This window comes from Daphnia pulicaria, unplaced genomic scaffold, assembly GCF_021234035.1.
Source record: "Daphnia pulicaria isolate SC F1-1A unplaced genomic scaffold, SC_F0-13Bv2 h1tg000174l, whole genome shotgun sequence".
Lineage (NCBI taxonomy): Eukaryota > Metazoa > Arthropoda > Branchiopoda > Diplostraca > Daphniidae > Daphnia > Daphnia pulicaria.
The window spans coordinates 32,501-40,165 of NW_025804861.1; the positions used below are offsets into that span (position 1 = coordinate 32,501).

Genomic DNA, 7,665 nt, shown 5'->3' on the forward strand with positions numbered 1-7,665 from the left:
CACGTCAGAATCGCTGCGGACCTCCACCAGGGTTTCCCCTGGCTTCGTCCTGGCCAGGCATAGGTCACCATCTTTCGGGTCCCAACGTGTGCGCTCTGGGTTCGTCCGGCCGACTCGACCAAACCCTTTTAAGGGGGAAGATCTCGCGAGCATTCGGACGCCCTGGGGTTGCGCCCGCTCTGTTCGAGACGGGATCACCCCTCGCGGATGCACCCTCATCGGGGCCGCTTCACTTTCATTGCGCCTCGCGAGTTTAGTTTGATAATTTCTCGACGACTTGCGCACATGTTAGACTCCTTGGTCCGTGTTTCAAGACGGGTCGGGTGGGACCCGACTTCTACTCTCCGCTCTGGGCCTCCACAGGTTGAGCACCGCAACTTTTTCTCTTTTACAAAAAAAAGCTACGACACCTCCCGGGAGGAGACAGGTCACGACCGGCAGTACTGTTGGGAAACGCCGCGCTCGTCATCGCGGCACCCGCGAAGGTAACCACGAAACTCGCTAACGGACGCCCCGTGTAACAGACACCCAGTCGGTCGCGGAGTCCTACTAGGCCCCCCACTTGCGGACCTTGGCGTGGCTATTGCGATCGCAGAACGACTTATGCAAGAGAGCCGCCAATTCAGGCAGTCTCCATGCAGCGTTAAGGGCATACAACCAAGTGCCGGGAGCGGGGACTTGTTCGACCTTCGAGGGCCCACCCGTTTAACCCCCTGAACGGTTTCACGCACTCTTGAACTCTCTCTTCAAAGTTCTTTTCAACTTTCCCTCGCGGTACTTGTTCGCTATCGGTCTCGTGGCGATATTTAGCCTTAGAAGGAGTTTACCTCCCGCTTAGGGCTGCACGCTCAAGCAACCCGACTCTTGGGAAGGGATCCGATGCACGGTCTCGGCTCGTCTTATCTACGGGCCTGACACCCTCTGTGGGTTGCTCGCCCCGTTCATGGAGACTTGGACGATAGATACCGGACAGACGCGCACGATCCTCCCGAACACCACATTCCTCGGCACCCGCTCAACCGGGCGCGAGGTTCGGTGCTGGGCTCATCCCTGTTCGCTCGCCGCTACTAAGGGAATCCTTGTTAGTTTCTTTTCCTCCGCTTACTGATATGCTTAAGTTCAGCGGGTAGTCTCATCTAAACTGAGGTCAGAATGAATTGTTTGTTTTCAAAAGGAGACAACACTTTATCTAGCTCGGCAGACTTTGGCGTTTTAAAGCCGGGAAAGATTGAATAATTGCCGGTTCAAATTTTTTTTTTTCGAAATAAAGCGAGTCTCTCGTTATTCGCAAAAATTAATTTACGAAAAGTGACAGGGCGTCCTGCGGCTTTTTGTATTGAAACAACGCGTCGTGCGCGAACCAAGCTTGCATAACGAGCGGTTAGAGTGAGTGATAATTCGCGGTGGTCGACACTTCGACACGCCCGGCGCACACACACAACTAAACTCGCGTTGAAGCGGTATATCGCGCACACGCAGCCGACACCTTGTTCGAGAAGATGTGTTTATTTCTAAAATTTTTTTTTGAGTTGGCTCAAAAATTTCCCATCTGTTTTGCCATCGAAAAAGGTTTCTTTTGAATAGAGAGGAAAAAAACAAAACAGGGCGAACCTTCTTTTATTTTTCCCCCTTTTTTGTATTTGAGGCATCGCGGACACTTAAGTCGCGCGGCACCCAGACGTTAGAGATTCGGGAGCTTTTATGCGGTCAGGCCGGGTGAAAAATAAATCTCGCCGCGACCCAACATGCAAAACCAAGACTGAAAAAATCTCTGTTCGTTCATCATTCGACCGACCCTCAGTCAGATGTGGCCCGAGCGAGAAGCTGGGCCGCCATTTACGTTCAAGATTTCGATGCTCCATGTGTTCTGCAGTTCGCATGGATTAGCGCACTTTGCTGCGCTCTTCATCGATCCACGAGCCTAGTGATCCACCGTTCAGGGTCGTATATAAAACGACATATTCGTTTTCTTCTCTCTTTTTCTCCAACCCGCCCAAGCAAATGAATGCGAGGGCGGAGAAAGAAAGCCAGAAAGAAAATGTTCCGATAAACACTCGTACTAGAATTTGGGTTTAGTGTGTTATTGTGATTTTGAATTCTTCCTACTTCATCGAGAGGGCGAAGGGCAAGCTTAAAAAACATTCGGTTTTCAACGGCATAGTGTCGGGCTTTGGAGTGTTAGTCTATACGACGCACACGCACGCAACCACGAGTATCTACGCCCGAAAAGAACGTCCAGAGTAAAGTCTCACACTTTCGTCCCCCACCGAGAATCAAAAAATCCCGAAGACGAAGAGAGAAACAAAAAAAAACAATTTCGATTGGGCGTATCCGCTTTAAACCACCGCGCATCAGAGCGCCTGATACCCGTTCAAAATCTTGATGTTTTTTTTTTTTCCGACTCTCCATCCACCGAGTTTTTATTTTTCAAAGTGTTTGATTTAGGGACTAAGACTTTATAAAATCTCCTTTATTGTTCCTTCGGTACTCGCGGCCCAGGCGGGCTATCGTATTCTTCACTCTACTAACGTCAACACTGTGAGCGCCGCTAAAGGTCGAATGAATCTATAGAGACATTCACCATCGAAGCAGGAAGAATTTGCTCACGGCCATAGACCAAATCGAAAGACTTTGTGTTTTTTTTTGAGCCGAGAGGAAAGAAAAATCAATTTGAAATGGCGAATCCGCTTTAAACCACCGCGCATCAGAGCGCCTGATACCCGTTCAAAATAAATGATTTTCTTCCGTCAACCCACACATAGTTCATACGATGTCTTACGCCGAAAGACTTTTGATGGGGTTTTTTTGTTTTGCAACTTTTAGTTGTTTCGTGCTCAACCAAAGCCATATGCGCAAAACATTTGTCTTGTTCGTTTATGATCCTTCCGCAGGTTCACCTACGGAAACCTTGTTACGACTTTTACTTCCTCTAAAGGATCAAGTTCGACCATCTTTCAGTCTCGCCGTTGGTAGGCACCGCACGGGCAGAGATTGCTCCCCACTCGACGGCACCCCGACAAGCCCGTCCGAAGGCCTCACTAAATCATTCAATCGGTAGTAGCGACGGGCGGTGTGTACAAAGGGCAGGGACGTAATCGACGCGGGCTAGTGACCCGCGCCTACTAGGGATTCCTGGTTCATGGGGATCATTGCAGTCCCCAATCCCAACCACGAAGGAGGTTCAGCGGTTACCCGGTCCTTTCGGACAGGGAGAGTGAAACACGCTGATTCCTTCAGTGTAGCGCGCGTGCGGCCCAGGACATCTAAGGGCATCACAGACCTGTTATTGCTCACTGTCACGCGGCTGGACGCCGCTTGTCCCTCTAAGAAGACTGCGTGACGGACGCGAGAGCAGAAGGTATCGCCGGGGATGACGACGACCGAATAACAATAGAGCCAGCCCCCGCGAGACATTCCCGACAAAGCCCCGCCATACCTCATCCGCCAGGCAACCAACCCGTGAAGGCCGTACACCCGACGAACAGAGCACAACGAAACCAAGCCGAGAGATTGCCTCACTAAAGGAACCAGTCCCACCGAGACCCGAATCGCCGCCACCTGATCCCGACGCCTCCGTACTCCCTTCGGTTTCAATTGATAAAACCCGTCACCTATTTAGCAGGCTAGAGTCTCGTTCGTTATCGGAATTAACCAGACAAATCGCTCCACCAACTAAGAACGGCCATGCACCACCACCCACCGAATCAAGAAAGAGCTCTCAATCTGTCAATCCTTCCAGTGTCCGGGCCTGGTGAGGTTTCCCGTGTTGAGTCAAATTAAGCCGCAGGCTCCACTCCTGGTGGTGCCCTTCCGTCAATTCCTTTAAGTTTCAGCTTTGCAACCATACTTCCCCCGGAACCCAAAGACTTTGGTTTCCCGGAAGCTGCCCGTCGAGTCATTGGAGTAACTCCGACGGATTGCTGGTTGGCATCGTTTATGGTTAGAACTAGGGCGGTATCTGATCGCCTTCGAACCTCTAACTTTCGTTCTTGATCAAGGAAAACATTCTTGGCAAATGCCTTCGCTGTTGTTCGTCTTGCGGCGGTCCAAGAATTTCACCTCTGTCGCCGCAGTACGAATGCCCCCGTCCGTCTCTATTGACCATTACCTCGGGTCCAAAAGTAAAAGACCAGCAAAATCGGACCGAGGTCCTATTCCATCATTCCATGCTGCGATATTCAGGCGTTGGGATACACCTGCTTTGAGCACTCTAATTTGTTCAAAGTAAACGTTGCCGGCCGCCCGAGACACCCGGTGAAGGGCACCCCGAACGATTGACTGGGTGGAGCGAATCGAGTCAACTACGACCAAAATTTAAAAAAGAACCCGAAAGAACTTTCCAACTCTGGCCGCAGATACAACAACGACGCACCGACCACCACTCCGGCGATGTTGTCCGACCGTGAAGAGAGTCGGGCTTTGACACCCGGGCTCCCAGAGCGTGAAACGCAACACCCTTGATTCAGAGCGGCGCCGCCCGGCCGAAGACAGACATCCGACTACGAGCTTTTTAACCGCAACAACTTTAATATACGCTATTGGAGCTGGAGTTACCGCGGCTGCTGGCACCAGACTTGCCCTCCAATGGTTCCTCGTTAAAGGATTTAAAGTGTACTCATTCCAATCACGGGGCCTCGGAAGAGTCCCGTATCGTTATTTTTCGTCACTACCTCCCCGTGCCGGGAGTGGGTAATTTGCGCGCCTGCTGCCTTCCTTGGATGTGGTAGCCGTTTCTCAGGCTCCCTCTCCGGAATCGAACCCCGATTCCCCGTTACCCGTTGCAACCATGGTAGGCGCGTAACCTACCATCGACAGTTGATAAGGCAGACATTTGAAAGATACGTCGCCGGCGCGAAGGCCGTGCGATCGGCGTGAAGTTATCCAGAGTCACCAAAATTGGTACGGTGCGCGAGCCCGAAAGCCCGGCCCCGACTGGTTTTGATCTAATAAAAGCACCTCTTCTGCGAGCCCGAAAGCCCGCAGTCGAGGCTCGAGTGCATGTATTAGCTCTAGAATTACCACAGTTATCCAAGTAGGATGGAGTGGATCTAAGGAACCATAACTGATTTATTGAGCCATTCGCGGTTTCGCCGTCTAGCGGCTTGTACTTAGACATGCATGGCTTAATCTTTGAGACAAGCATATGCTACTGGCAGGATCAACCAGGTATTTCGTGTATGTTTGTTTGATATGCATCCGGCGAGTTGCGGGTTTTTATTTCGCCCACGCATCACCAAACACACACCAAATCAACACGTTTTTCGTTTTTTTTCTTTTTCTTCGGAAACTAAAATTTTTGATCGCAACGCCTGGCGTGTCACAGCGAGTCCCAGTGAAGAGAAACACCGATCCGATCCGTTTGTTGGATTTTTTTCATTTCAATTTCCAAAGTCAAAGACCATTCAACGGTCTATGAGCCCAAAGTGAATCGGATTCATTCGACCGGTCTTGATATATTCATCAACTTTTTTTCCCGTATTACGGTTTTCGACGGTCATATGTGGCGTGCTGTATGCTCATAAGTCAAGCCTGCTTTACTAAGCTGACAAGCATACATCTTTTAAATTTTTGTGGGCTCAGAGTTTTATTTTTATTTTTCCACCGCCGAGGCACACTCTCGCATCACCCCGCACGACACACACACACACACACACCTCACCGCTCAACGGTCACACGAGGCAGAATTTTCCGCAAAGACTTTCGAAGAGAAAGAGAAAACTCGGAACAACCGCGGTCAGAGGCCAGCATAGAGGCATCGTATAGAAAGTCATGGGCGGAAAAAAACAAATCATTTCAAGTCGAGACAAGCAACCAGACTACCCCTATAAAAGTGCGCAATTCTTTAAGAGTTCACCGAAGAATGACCGAGATCAAGTATGCACGAAACGAACATATTCCAAGGGCAGCTGAATAAGCGATTCTGCGCCGAAGCGCGAGAAAAGCAAGCGGTACACCGATGGGGATCGTTTTTTTTATCGTGTTAGATTCGTTGTTGTCAAGCAAGGATTCTCAAAATGTTTTTTGCATTGCACCCAAGTTTCGTACTGATTACTTGTCGCAGACCGGTGACTGTCAAAAAAAAATTTTTTACGTTTTTTCTTGAGAGGTCACTGCCTACACACAACTCCGGGCGGGCCGTACACTCACAGCCGTTTGAATTCTCCCTTCGTGTGTCATGGCCATAACTGAGCGTACATCTTACCGGGCGCCGAGTTGATCTGGCTTGTTCGATGAACGTTCGGGATACGTACAATCGATATAGCTCCAACCGTAACTCGTTTGTAATTACGCCGGCCATACTCAGCGGGCGCTCAGCTCAGCTCTCGATATCTTCCGTCGAAGGGAAGTTCGTAGTAAAAGAGAGTCAGAGTCGACGCCACATTTTGCGGTCCTCGCATCTCATCCGATTTTTGAATTTTATAGATTTGCCATCACTTCCACCCAATTCTCTCGTATATTTCAATCTCTTGACTTTGTCCGACCGGGCCGTCTTCGCCCCCCTTCAACTCCGTCCATCTCCACTTCTGTGTTCCACACAACGAGCTTCCGTCAAACGGCAAAATGTGAAATATGCGCACGCCGCACGAAATAATTTGAAAGCGTTCTGTTTGGTGGCTTTTTTATTTTTTATCTCTCGGCTCACACACACACACACACATTTCCGCCTGAACGGTAATTTTTTTTTGATACGGTGTCAAAAAGTGAAAAGACGCGCACCATTTTCTTTTCTCTTCCGTATCGTCGCTGACGGTAAACGCTGATGGTTATGATGCCGTAAGTTTGGAAGAAAGAATCTTTCCCGTCTTGTCTTGTTACGGTAAAATAACAAAGAACAAGCGTCCGATTTCTCTCACAGACGGCCACAGACAAACCACACGTGCCGAAGAAACGAAACGTCCGAAACCAAAAAAATGTTTGACGCGCGCACCTCTTCTGAACTTTTCGACCAAGAGTCGTTGGATCGAGTGACGAGCTTCTCAGCTGTCGCACCAATCGGTGAAGCGGGCGTTTGAATTCCCGTCCACATCGCGGTTCGGATATATTTTTACATATACCGACCATCGGAAATTTCGAAAACGGTTTTACCGAAGGAATGATATTTCACACACCGACAGCTCATCGAGTTCGTCTCCGTTCAACGGTTTTTTTTTTTTAAGACTTTTTGATCGCATGGGGCTAAACTGGTTAGAGCAAAGCCGCGATCCAAGCAGTGAAAAAAAAACAAAGACAGTGCAAGCGCGATCGAACGGAATCGAAACTAAAATCATGTGAAGTGGCGGGCGGAAAGGAGCTCAGCTACGGTGGAAATGAAACTACAACTAACGCCGAACCGGACAACTTCCCATTCTGCGTCTTCGTTTCATTTCCCAAAGCTCCCCGTCGATACCAAAGTTTTTGCGTCGAAGCTACTAAAGAAATTTCGCGCTTTCCTTTTCGCCTCTTTCGCCTTCCCTTCGATATCTATCCAACCACCGGCTTCGACTTTATTTCTTTCACCCGTCTATTCGCCCGATAGTCGACGGTCGGCCATTCTTTGGTATCGGCCAGGCGGACTAACAAGAAGTAAGACTCGTTTGAAAAATTTGGACCGGGCTTTACAATCGCTGCTTGTCGTAATGTCGCAAATTTGAAAAAAATTTTCAATTCGAGAAACCAAACTATTCG

General features: G+C 49.4%; 3 non-coding genes across 3 annotated transcripts in view; all 3 read right to left on the reverse strand.

The window, feature by feature from the left end:
* LOC124319518 overlaps positions 1–1,150 on the reverse strand; it is a 4,572-nt gene extending 3,422 nt beyond the window's left edge. Inside the window, exon 1 of the ribosomal RNA XR_006913215.1 lies at positions 1–1,150. This exon is cut by the window's left edge and continues 3,422 nt beyond it. This is a non-coding gene — a ribosomal RNA (large subunit ribosomal RNA).
* Positions 1,151–1,791: 641 nt separating this feature from the next.
* Positions 1,792–1,944, reverse strand: LOC124319520. Its single transcript, XR_006913218.1, has one exon. It is a non-coding gene; the product is annotated as a 5.8S ribosomal RNA (ribosomal RNA).
* A 930-nt stretch (positions 1,945–2,874) lies between these two features.
* Positions 2,875–5,169, reverse strand: LOC124319522. The gene has a single exon (XR_006913220.1). It is a non-coding gene; the product is annotated as a small subunit ribosomal RNA (ribosomal RNA).
* Positions 5,170–7,665: the final 2,496 nt, after the last annotated feature.